Below are 13,817 nucleotides of genomic sequence, written 5' to 3'. Positions count from 1 at the left end.
TGAATTATAACACTTTAACTACTTCACTTACATCTAAGTACTAACATAAATATGAATGTACTTATGTTTGTATGTGTGTTTATGTGCATAAATGCGCTAAATATTGCTCCAGCTTGTTACTTCATGAGGCTGAAAATTTGAAATACAAATAAAAAGTGGCACTAGTGAAATGAAAATAAAAAAATTGAAAAAATATACAATATAAAAAATATAATCTTATTTGTATATGCATACAAACATATATTATATAATATAATACCAAAAAATTAAAAACGATATATATACATATAGATACTAAAAAAAATAATAAAAGATAAATAAATACTAAAAACAAAAATAAAAAATAAATAAATACTAAAAAAATTATAATAAATCAATAAATATTAAAGAAAAAATAAATAAATGTTACAAAAAAAAATATTAAAAATTAATAAATAAAAACAATAATAATAAGTTACTAAATATAAAAAAAAATAGATAATAAAAAAAATAAAAATAAAATAGATCAAAAAATAAAATAGATAAAACAATAAAAATAAAATAGATAAAAAAAAAAATAAAATAAATAATGAAAAATAAATAGTAAGAAATAATTATACCATATATAGTTATATACATTTAATTTTAATTTATATATATAAAAAACAAGAAACTCGGAAATAAAAAAATATAAAATTAATACAACTAAATACAAAAAAAAAAAGTGATAAACATTAATTAAAATATAAATATAATTGATTAACCTCAAAAAATATGCAATAATAATGAAAATAGCAATAAAAATATTATTATGGTAAAATCATATTAATTTATAAAAATTAAAGACGAAAAATTAAAAACGAAACCATAATAAACATGTAATAATGACAAAAACAAATTATAAATTAATAATAACCAAAAATTAGTATATTATAACAAAAAATATAATTATAATAACAAATAGCAATTAAAACATAATGCGGAAAAATAATTTAAAAAAATTCACGAACTTTAAAAAATTTAGGAGTAAAATACAAATTAATATATATTTAATAATAAAAATATCAAATAATAAAAAAAATAAATAATAATAGTAATAATAATAACATAAAATTAATAATAATAGTAATAATAATAAAAAAAATTAATAATAATAGTAATAATAATAAAAAAAAATTAATAATAATAAAAAAAATTAATAATAATAGTAATAATAATAAAAAAAAATTAAAAATAATAGTAATAATATAAAAAAATTAATAATAATAGTAATAATAATAATAAAAAAAATTAATAATAATAGTAATAATAATAATAAAAAAAATTAATAATAATAGTAATAATAATATATAAATAATAATAATAATAATAAATAATAATAATAATAATAATAATAATAATAATAATAATAATAAAGCAAAAAACGTTAGCTTTTGCTACAACAAAGCTGTAACACTCTGCACTGGTGCATTTTTTATAGCATAAAAGGTTACAAGAAGAGATCTTTATCTTGATTTTGATCGATTAGTTTGAATTGGAACTATATGCTATAGTGGTCCGACCTGAACAATTTATACGGAGATTGTAATGTTACCTTCGATAATAATTTATGCCAAATTTCGTGAAGTTACCGTTTTAAATAAAATAGTTATTTGTAATCTGATCTGAACAGTTTGCTTGGAGAAAGTAGCGTTGCCTTTAATAATATGAAGTACTAAATTTCGTGAAGATATCTTAACAAATAAAAAAGTTTTTCATACAAAAGCTTCATTGTGATTTTTCAGTTTGTGTGGCAGCTATATGCTATAGTGTTCCGATATAGGCGGTTTCGACAAATGAGCAACTTCTTGAGGAGAAATTGATTTGTGCAAAATTTCAGATCGATATCTCGAAAACTGAGGGACTAGTTCGCGTATATACAAAAAGGCAATGCAATTGCGAGCTTCTCAAATATTTTATGTTTCTGAATGTTACCGCTTTGAAACTAGAACTTTTCTTTACAACAATTGAATATATTGTATTTATTTTCTAAGCTTTTTTCTTTTTTTCAAAAAAACTTTCTTTTAACACTTTACATTTTTGCCACCACACTAACTTCAATTGTTACGAACCACCCGCTTCTAGAAGAAAAACAAATTATTTAACAACCCTCTCAAGTACAATACAATTTCTTTATACTTCTTCTGTATTTACTATATCTAAATGTATGTATGTGTATTCATATATTTATTATATAAAAGCATCCCTGCTGTGCTGCGTGGTAACCCCACTGACTATCTAAATCACTTTTTTTATTCAGTTTCATTGATTGTTAGAGGACGAAGGTTAAATAAAATGTTTACTGACAAGCTTTTATGTACTTACAAAAACAAATACATGCTTATCTATTGTACATTTGTAAATAAGTTATTTTTTGTATAAGTTTTAAAATTTACGAGTTAGACGAAGCCTTTGCTAGCTTGGGTCGAAGTGAAAATGGCGGTATTGGCTTAAAACTAATATTTTAGTGTCTTTATATAGGCATTTTTCCTCGTTTGATTAGAGAATACCTATTCTGTCGCATAAAAATTGGTAAAATAAAATAAATGTCTGGCTTCTTCTTAGCTATTATTTCTTTAATTAAAATCTAGCTGAATTTCCTACAGATTTTTCAGTTCCAAAACAAAAAATAATTTTTCTATTTCTTAAATTAATATTTACTTTAATATTAACTCAACTGAAATCATTTTCAATTCTATTTAAATATTTTCTTATACTGTTTTCACTACAATCACTTCTCTGCTTACTTAATGGCCATTGTAACCTCTAATGCCATTTTCACCCTGTTCTAAGCCTCTACCGCTTGCGTTCTGTACAAAGTTCTCAACTGCTACTGTGTATATACCTATGCATACATATCTATAAAATATACTTTAAAGCTTCGCGAAAACCTCCACTCGTCTCACTAGCTGCGGCTGCTTGGAAAAACTAGTTTTTCTATTATTTACAGTCGCGAATAATTGTTGTCGAACCAGTCTTCCTGCCGTCGGCGCACGGTGTAATGACCAAATGTCTCATCTAAGTGCTTATTTACATACTTTTAAAGGCATATACATATATGCAGAGGTACATACAAAGCGTTTTGTTGTTGTCAGTCTGAAGGCAGGAAAATAAAGTTTGCAATTTTATTGCAGTTTGATTAGCTTCTGGTCGTTACAAGTAGCACGTGAATCGTTTTTTATTAGACTGAACTTGATTTTAGTTTCATAAAATTTATAGTGAAGTGAAAATATCGTCGTGTTATAACTGTAAGCTATTCTTAGTTTTCATTTTCTTTCTATTACATATATTTTTACTAACGCTGGCTTTGGCTTAAAGAGTTCAAGTCAATGACGAGCAGTTAGGTTAGTAAAAATAAAGAAAGTTAACCTTTAGAGAAGTCTGTATATAGTGCTTGCGTTAGCTTTCATAAAAATTTAACCATCTCGGTAGTCTTACCTTCCGCAAACCAGAAGACATAGCCTTAACTGACATTAGCCGCCTCAATAAATTTGTAACAGACTAAAAGCGCTTTGTCGATTTGTGAGGGTCTTATGATCAATTATATAGGAGTTTCAGTTACCAGAAGGTACCGGCGTTGTAAGCTGTCCAAGTGAGATCGCTGCTGGGATCGACTTCTTAACCAGTGTTGCTACGGCAGCGTGGTTTTTAGTCGTCTAACGTACTGAGAAAAGTATTAAAAGGTGGAACTAGAAGTCACGGCTCCTAGTTTGCTCGCTAATACACATTTACATCTATGCTACCTTCAGACTTTTTGCTAAATTTTTCAACTGAGTGCATGACTTATAGTATCTTACTTGGTTTCAAATCGTGCTGACAATGACAATGTATTTTTGTACAAAAATGATTGACATAAAAATGCCGTACCTAATTGTCAAATTTTCATAGCAATCTTTCAGAAAGCCTTCCACTTCTTTCCTTTGTGAACTCGCCAACTTCCAGAACTGAGAAAAAATCATTCCAACAACATAAATTTCATTGTCGAGGTTTCTTTAATTATTACAGAAGAATTTTGGTTTCAAATATTTCTTCGTTACATGTCAATTTTGCTATAAAATTTTTTTATTTTTTAATAGACATCGAGCAGTTCCTTTAAAAACTGTCTTCCACAAAGCGTTCTTTAGAGCAGCAAGCCTAATTATTGCCTTGAATAGTTTCTTTTTCAAAAACTCTTAGTTCCTGGTTATCTTTGATATAGTTTGTTCGTGTTTCTTCGACATTTTGGTAAAAACTATAGATAGGTTTTTATATATCTTTTAAGACATGCTATAGAGTAAGCTTGCTTTACGACTGTAAAGAGTCCGACGATTGTAATTTTCATAGATTTTTCTTAGATAATTGTCAGTTAGATGGACGAAGATCGATACCTCCAGCTTGACGAGTCTGAAATTGAGTTTGAAAACTAATACCAAGTGGTCGCGATCTGAACCAATTATTAAGTGTGTTCGGGAGCTGCGTTTCTGGGGAAATTTGCTTCTGAATCATTGGAAAAAGAAGGTAACCGACATTTCTCATTTCTATCAAGAGCTATTGGCTCAAGGTTAAGTCGAACCCGAGGGAGTTGCCTATTGAGAAGTCTCTAATATCAGAAAAATTGTGCTCTATTCGAATGACAAAGTCAAGTCTTCTAATGAGGTTGCTTATAAAAAAATGCGTCCATAATTTGTAAGCCAACCTCACATGGCATGTAACCGGAATATGCGTACAATATGAGTACTAAATAAACTTCTATGCCCCTCTAGAGAAATATTCAAGTACTCGCTCCACATTTTATAGCCAAAATTTGAAAACTTCAGTGCTTTCCCTTAGAGCAAAGGTCACATGCTGACTAGTTTTTCCAAATATTAGGTAAAAAATGCAATAATCCTAATTTCATTAGCCACAATATGTCAAGATCAAAAATAAAGGGGTTACTTTTTTTGTCTATGCATTAAAAGAAGAAGAAGACGGAAAAAACGCATTATTTACCTTCTCGGCATTTCACCACTTTTGAAAAATCATGGCTACGTAAATTAATTAACCCTCGCATAATCAGCTGCGCCAACGCCACACCACAGGCTGCTGCTTGATAAACGCATTTGCAAAAGAATTCATCAAAACCAAAAAGAAACCGAAAATTTTATCAAAGTAACTCCTGAACGCTCTTAACTAAAGCTGAGCTCTCGCGTGCTTACACACTGAGCGCTCCCTTAGCGCTGCAAACGAAGGTGTACGAGCACTAAGAGCTGCGCTGTTAGAAAAATGTCGGGCAAGGGGTAACAACGCAGGGGCGGCAAGAGGAGAGAGAAAGGCAAACGACAGGAAAGGAAGCGAAAAGCGATGCAGGTGGAAGCGGAAAGCGACGATTTGTAGGAAGTATGCAAAAGTGAGTTCGCTTATCGGCGAAAAGGTGAAAGAGGAATTCGTTTCCATGCGACGAGCGAAGTAAAGCGCTTGCGGGTGTATGCGTGTGAAAATGTGTGTGAGTGCGCTCTATACGCCAAACAGTGCACGTTCGTTAAGCGCGCTTATCGGCAAAGCGCGCTTCGGCAGTTTGAGTTGCGAGGCGGTAAATTGCTTGCGCGTGCATACACAATTACCCAAACAAAGCAAAAGCCACCCTCTTGCAGCCTGCTTGTTGACAATTTTCCTATCAGCAATGTTGCGCTCAATACAACCCTAAAAATTATAGCGTTGCTTGCCAGCAAACATGTACAAGGAAAAGCTCTCCTACGCGCTGCCTGCTCATTACCGTCGTCGTGTCTTGTGTCACAACGGTAGTGATAACGCTAGTTGCTGCTGTGCGCACAGTACGCGCTCTCACTGCAATTGCTTTAAAAGCCACGCGCACACACACACATACACACGCGCGCATATAACTCCTACAACTGCTTACACTCCACTCGCTGGCGCGTGCTCTCCTACACACCCCGCAGCCTACACTTGCCGCGCGCATAGTTGCATTTGAGGGTTGTTCGCTTCAACTGACTTCGCTTGCTCTACAGCAGCATTGCTTGTTGTTGTTGTTACTGTCTTTACTGCGCATGTTCCACCTGCACAACAACAACAAGCATAGCAGTTGATATGCTTACAGCGTTCGTCAACTCTGCTGCTGGCAGCGCGGTCGACTGCGACGGCCGACTGTTTGCTGCCCTTTTTGCTTGTCGACAGGCTGTGCATTTCGGAAAAGCGGAGACCACCGTCCAGAAAAGTGTCAGCAACGCCGTCAAGCAGACGTAATTGTCGCGCAGCAAATTTCGTTCACGCTAAATTCATCATTACAGCCAACCAAAAAAAATAGTTCTTTCTAAACAAATTAGAGCGCAACGCAAATCCGGAAGCAGTGCAAAAAGTAACAAAACAGTAATAAGAAAAAAGCGAAAAGAATACCGTGAAAAAGCATACGTGAGCTGCTTGTAACACAGTATCAAAGCGTGCGTGGTCTTTAGCTTTTTGTCAAAAAAAAAAGAAGAAAATACCAAAAAACACAAAAATTTCATTGAACGTGTGCAAATAATCATTACCAAGCGGAACGTTTGCAATTTGAACCCAAAATTAAAATAAATGAAATTCAAAAATTCATAAAACATATCTGTACGTCAGCTTAGCAGGCCTTGAAAGTTGCGTCGCTGTCTAAAACTGAAATTGAATTCTATTTGAATTACAGCAAAATAATAAAATAAAAAGGTTATACGCTTTAGCGCTGCAGTTTTTAGTCTTTTTAGTCGACAAAAAAGTTTAGTTATCGCACAAAAGCCAAAGCGAACGTCAACGCGAATTCGCCAAAATAAATTTTCGCTTCAAATAAAAAGTGAGTATTTAGCGTTTTTGTGTGTAGCAAAGGCAATTGAATTGCCAAAAAATGCAGTAAAATTATCTTAAATTTATTTTTGGTGTTTTCGACCGCATAGCGTCTGTGGCATGCCACACGAAGTGTGGAAAGCGAAAAGTGGTTAATTGCAATGAAAGTAATAAAAGTCGGAAGAGATGCAGGAACATTTTTGTGATTTTTCTATGCTTGTGTGTATGTGTGTGTTGCCTCTTTTTTTTGTGCACAAAGGCGAGACAAATTGTTAGAAGAGCGTGTGAGCAGCAGAAAAGCTTGCAGAATTACAAAATGCAAACAATTTGCAAATATTCAATAAAATACTTTAAATTAGTGCATAAATAATAATTACAGTATAATAACTCTTTACCAGTGATTAATGTAGCAAAGTAAAAGCATGTAGTAGCAGACTAAAAAGCAGACAGAATTTTGTGTTTGCAGGAAAATGCCGAAAATGTCAAATAAGAAATGTTGCCATTTGGCGAAAAATTCATAAACAAATAAAAGATTGAAAAATAAAAAAGGATTGTGGCAGGAAAAATATTAAAAATATAAATTAAGTTATACTAATTATTTGTTATTTTTTATTAATTATAATTTTTTTTACATTTCATTTTAAATATTTTAAATTTTTTTTAAATTATAGTCAGATAAAAAAGGTTGCAAATTGGCAAAAAATTATAAAATATTAAAACAAAAATTATGAGAAAGACAAAATAAACATAAAAAATAATAGATTAAAAAAATTTGCAGGAAATTGCGAAAAAATGCGGAAATTGTTAAATAAGAAATGTAGCTAATTGTCCAAAACTCATAAACTATTAATTAATGGTAAAAAATTATTGCGTTAGGAAATTTTTTAAAAATAATATTAATATTTATTATATATTATTTATTAATTTTTATAACATTTTTTTAATATATTTTTTGTAATATTTTCCAAAAGAGTCAGATAAAAAACGTTGCTCATACAAAAAATTCGAAGTCAAAATAAACAACAAACAATAGATAAATAAAAATTTGCAGATAATGCCGAAAAACCCGATAATGTCAATTAAGAAATGTTGTCAATTGGCGAAAAAAAAAATAAATAAAAAAAAAATATTGCAAAAGCAAAATATTACAAAGAATATAAATTAATTAATATTTGTATATTTTTATATATATTTTTAGTTTTTTTATATATATTTTTATATTTTTTTTTGTAATATTTTTTAAAAGAGTCAGATTAAAAACGTTGCTAATTAGCAAAAACACCTAAATTTAAAAAAATAATTGCAAAACACAAAATAAACATTAAAAAAAAATAGATTAATAAAAATTTGCAGAAAATGGCGAAAAACGTCGAATTGTCAAATATGAATTTTGCCAATTGGCGAAAAAAATTCATAGAAATAAAAAAAAAAAATACTGCGGTAGCAAAATATTACAAAGAATATAAATAAATTAATATTTATAATTTGTAGTTTTTTATTTATTATTTTTTATATATAATATTTTTTTTTAAATTTTTGAAAAAATTTTTTAAATATTTGTTTGTAATATTTTTTAAATGTTTTTTGTTATATTTAAAATTTTTTTTTTTGTTATATTTTTTAAATATTTTTTTTGCAATATTTTTTAAAAGTCAGATAAAAAACGTTGCAAATTGGCAAAAAATACAAAAATTAAATTAAAATAAAAAATTGCGAAAGACAAAGGAAACATTAAAAAGAACGGATGAATTAAAATTTGTAGGAAATATAAAAAGACTGCAAGTGTAAAATATTAAAAAAATACTGATCTTTTTTTTTGTAATTAATTATGTATTTATTTATGTTTTTGTTTTTTCGTAATATTTTTTAATATTATTTGTAATATTTTATATTAGAGTCAGATAAAAAAACGTTTGCCAATTGACAATAAAAAAATATTATTTTAATAAATTATTAAAAATATTAAAACAATAAATAATTAAATTAATAATACATAATTAAATAAAAATATCAAGTAATGTTCTAAGAAATAAAATTTTGTAATAATTTCAATTTTTCAAATCATGTTTAAGTGTAAGTTTTTTTTTTACAAAAAACCAATTTTGTTTGATATGCCGCCATTTCGTCAACAATCAAAATTTCAACTAGTTCTTCGTTCATTACCTGTATGAAACTATTGTTATAATATATTGATTTGGTTTTTCAATTTGTACTAATTTCAAACAGAAAAGTTTTATTTACCACCATCCACCTTTTTTCAGAGGTCTTTTTTGAGAATGTTTTTCTTGGGAATCGACTACGGGATTAAGAGAATCCAAATTTTTTTCAGCTAAATCACCGATGTTTAAAATAAATTAAGTTTTGAAATTTAAATTAAAATAATTAATAAATTAGTTAAATTTTTTTTATTCATTAAACAAAGTGCCTTCTAAAAAAAAAAAAAATTCACGGATAAACACATTTTCTACGGAATAAAAGTTATTTATGGGAAAACAAAAATCAGTTTTATAATACTGTAAATAACTAATCTAGAATATTTGGCATTTGTCAACTTATGCCTGAAACGTTTATATTAATTTTTTAAAGAAAATTTGATAAAATTATAAAATATGAAAAATTCACTTTGTACAAAAACATATGGAAACCACGGCCATAAAAATTGAATTAGAAAATGTTATTTCACTTTTTCTGAAGATTTTAACACCCACAAGTAAACGTTGAAGACCCTATAAAAAAATACAAAAATGAATGAAGTCGATTTAGCCATGTTCGTCTGTATATACGCGAACTAGTTTCTCAGTTTTTAAGATATTGCTCTGAAATTTTGCACTTGTCGTTTTTCCTCCAACCAACTGGCCGATCAATATCAAGTTTTTGTATGGAAAACTTTTTTATTCGACAAGATATCATCGCAATATATTACATAGATTATTTTCCAATGCAAGGCTGTAATCTCGGAAGATTTTGTTCAGATCGGGGCACTATACCATATAAGTGTATATGTAGCTGCCATATAAACTGACCCTTGAAACTCTAGATAAAGACCTTTTTATACCCTTTTATGCCAACAATTTTCATATAAAATTCCATAATTTGGAATATTTTTTCGCGTCATTTGATCTATATCAAATAATAAAAATGAAATCAAATAAAAAAATTGCGAAATTGATAGTAATATTATAGGCATTTTTTTTAAAATTATGTGACGATTTTTTTTTTTAAATTTAGTGTTAAATATGGTTCGTTTATGCTGAATTTTTATAAACATTTTCTATTGGTAAATATTTACAAGTTTTAAATGAAATAATTGCCATAAATGTCGGCAATCATGTACCATATTATAACCTAAAATAGATAATTTACAAGTTTCACTAGTTTACAAGCATCTATTTTTTTTTAAAATAAGGTTTAATCTTATTAATAAAAGTTTTGAAAAAAAAACATTTTACATAAATATGAGAAAAATTCATTTAATATAAATTTGTGAGAAATCATTTAATATAAAATTTTGAAAAAAAATTGTTTAATATAAATAAGCCTGAAATTGATAAAAATCGCCTTGAAAATCAACGTTTTTATTTAATATGTAATCCAATTTACCCTTATCCATATTCAGCTATCCATATTATTCAAAATAATAGTTTGTTTATCTACTCCTCGTAAGCCCTTACTGCCTTCGCCACCTTTTCGCTAATCTCACATAGAGTTGTCTCCACAGTTCGACAAAAGTTTTGCAAAGCCCACTGGTCACACAGCCTTATATATAGGCACGTTGAATGCCTTCAAGCACTCATTCATTCAAGCTTTAGTTACAACAATTCACTCCTGCACTTCCACAAGCCTTCAAGCCGACAATGTTGTTGAATTAACCCACAATCATACATAAACACATACAAACAAAACTGTTACTGTTATCCCGTTTTCCACTTACACTCTTTCGTGCTTTTTCCCTTCCTATACACCACATCCTGCTATCAGTTGATACAGTCATGTACTGGTATGTGTGCATGTGTTATATATGCCTTTGTTAACACCAAACATCCATTTTACACTCGAACTAACAAAAACCAAACTATCCATCATCCATCAATCCCATCTATGCATTCTCCTTCGCTTCTAATCACTTTTCTGCCGCTTGTTTGTTTTGCTATTCGCACTGCTTTTACCATGCGCCCACTCACCGCACCGCGATACCGCTCTACCGACGCAGCGCTTTTACAAATTACACCCACTTTTGATTGCTTTAAATGAAAATGCTGCTTGTTTTCAGCTCTACTCACCTCATCTAGCCGTTAACGGTGTTTTTTTTCGCTCTCCCTTTTTTCACTTTTGCGTTATTTGCTTTGTAGCATTTTCCTCATTTTCCGCCTATCTGAAGTTATTACTTTTTACTAGTTTATTTCAGTGCGTTTGGTGTCCCCCGTTTCTGCTGTAACCCCCGTGCCTTGTGTACCTTTTTCCGGCCATCGTTGAAGGGTGGTTTCTGCGTCTGCTTTAGTTTGTTATTTTGCATCACCCTACTTCGGTTAGTTGGTTATCGCTTGTGCATTTTCATCGCGCTTTTCGCTTTTGCTTTGTCGTCTAGGCAATGTTTTTCTTTCATTTATTTTGTAATTATCGTCTGCTTTGCTGTGTGCGGCCACTTGAATGTTGCCTGACTGCTTCAAAGCAAATTTCATTTTGCTGTGTAGCGCTTTTCCGTTGCCCTTTTGTGAATGTGAAAAATTCATAGTTTTTCGTTAGCAAATTGAAGTGGTTTCTTCAATGTTTTACCTTGAGTTGCAGCGAAAGTACTTGACCGGAAAGTATCCAATTCTAAACATGAGTGTTTCGGCGATGTTCGAAAGCTAAAACCTAGTGTTTTTCTTAGACTTTGAAAGCTTAAAGTTGTGAAAGACAAAATTGTTCGAAATCATAAACGTTTCGATTTTATAGCTTCGGCTGGTGAGCGCTTCAACATTTTAGAGGTCTTATTTTGACCAAATAAACTCCACAATAAGATAACAACATTCCTGATTATATGTTGTGTGAGAAAGTGGCCAGAAATCCGGAGTTCTATATTGGCTGCTTGGTTAAATATCACACACAGAGTTATTTTTGTAGGTTCTTGTATGTCGAAATGTTTAGGCAAGTTTTGAACTCTTTCTTACTGCTTACCACTAAACAGCCGTCTTTAAAAATAAATATATATATATATATCTATTTAAGATCTGAAGACACGACCTTCTCTATGTTATTGAAAAATCCGTCTCGATTGTCGATTTCTACTAGACACTTTTGCTTTCCCTATCATAAGTTCCTTGTTATAATATAATATATCCAGGGCATCTTTATAACCCTTTCACACCTTATATTTCAATGAACTAAGATAGCGACCTGAAAAAATGTAAGCTCCAAAGAACGTCTTCCTGAGCGAACATTTATGTTTTCATACTGCTCAAGAGCCTTATATTTCAGACCTCAGAAAAGTTGTAAAAGATGCATTTTGTTTAGATTTTAGAAAAACGATCAATTTGTCCCATAACTTTGTAGGTAAAGCTCTTTAGACCTTTTGTTTGCGATATGCTTTTGGGACCACAACGAGCTTATTGATATTTAAGTGCGGTCGCACATTCTTACCAACTCATCTTTCAACCAATCACATACATTTTTGTACCACGTCTGTGCTTTTTAGTGAAGCCTAGTACACTTTCGATCTTGTGAGTTTGTGTTGACTACAGTTTCTGAGACATCTGTCGTCTCGAGAGTCTGGCATGTCCCATATTTAAAGATATTTTCAATCTGACGTTTTAACGTCGTAAAATTCCTGATCACCTGACCCTCAGCAACGGATACTATATTCTGAGATCGTTGTGATTTGAAACACAAGTATGACTTAATTTTAGAATCATTTTCGATTCGATATTACAACGGTATTAATCTTCTGGAACCGCTGTGTTCTCATCTTCAAATGCAACTAGGATTTTTGACTTCATTATGTGATGTATTCTTCTAAGATGTCTAATGTAAAAATATTTTTGTTCGATGTTGCAACGGATTAAAATTCCGAGAGGCCTGTAATCTCAGGCTATGGTCTGACCCTATAACTTGGGATCGCTTTGATTTGAAATTGAAGCATGACTAATTTTTAGAATCACTTTCGTTCCTATATCATAACGGTATCTATTTTCTGGGACCGCAAACATCTCATCTTCAAACGCAAGTAGTATTTTCTACTAAATTTTAGTTGAAAAAACTATAAACGGAATTCACTTTCGTACAAAAATTTTAACGTTTCAAATCCGCAGTAATCCACAACTAAAACGTAAATGAGCATAATTATTTTGAAATATTTAAAAAAAATCTTTTTTTAATTGTAGTGATTTTTTCTTTTTTCAAAATTTTGCGTTTCAAAAATTTTAAAATATACAAATTACACAATTTACACCAAAAAATTCAAACAAATATGTTGTGTGCTTAAAAGTGAGTTGAAAAATTAGAAATTCTAACGGTTCTTTAAGTAATTTCGTGTGAAAAAACTTCGCTTGGCATTATCGAAGTCTTGCTGTGGAGTTCATGGAATTATTAATGAATCAAAACGAAGTGCTTTATTAACTAACTAATTTTGAGTGGTTAGAGAGGTCACTCACAACCTCCACTGCCTCTCGTAGTCTACACAGTGTGCTTTTGTGGCGCTCTTGAAGATGATGAACTTTAGAATGACTACTGGACTCCACTTCAACGTTGAATTCTGTAATCTTCGGTCCGCTGAAGGTCCCGGCTCTTTTTTTCAAGTGATTGACATTGTTTTGCTTCGACAAAATTCTTGTTGAAGATACTGTCTAGCCTTCTAAATCAGTGTTTCTTTCTTGTCATCCGCTGTAGATCAGTTCCTAGTAAAATTTTATAAGTTGTTCAATCAAGTTATTTTAAAAAGGGAGGATATTCAGCAACTTTCTCGATTTGCCTTTTCCTAAAATCACAGGCAAGGCTAAAATCTCCGAAGATATTTTGCAGGTAGGACAACTATGACATATAGC

General features: G+C 30.4%; 1 protein-coding gene across 13 annotated transcripts in view; it reads left to right on the top strand.

The window, feature by feature from the left end:
- Nucleotides 1–13,817, top strand: part of sm (heterogeneous nuclear ribonucleoprotein L) — a 237,508-nt gene that overhangs the window by 4,341 nt on the left and 219,350 nt on the right. Inside the window, exon 1 of one of the 13 annotated variants that reach the window (XM_014229752.3) lies at nt 6,613–6,808. The exons of 11 other annotated variants lie outside the window; for them this stretch is intronic. The gene's annotated coding sequence lies outside the window, so the exon portion shown is untranslated. Of the gene's footprint in view, nt 1–6,612; nt 6,809–13,158; nt 13,261–13,817 lie in introns of those variants that run through there. One more of the 13 variants, XM_014229751.3, reaches the window with a different exon arrangement.

The sequence above is a fragment of the Bactrocera oleae genome, chromosome 4 (assembly GCF_042242935.1).
Source record: "Bactrocera oleae isolate idBacOlea1 chromosome 4, idBacOlea1, whole genome shotgun sequence".
Taxonomy (NCBI): domain Eukaryota; kingdom Metazoa; phylum Arthropoda; class Insecta; order Diptera; family Tephritidae; genus Bactrocera; species Bactrocera oleae.
Note: the sequence above shows the minus strand (reverse complement) of the source record. Positions and strands in the feature narration are given on the sequence as shown.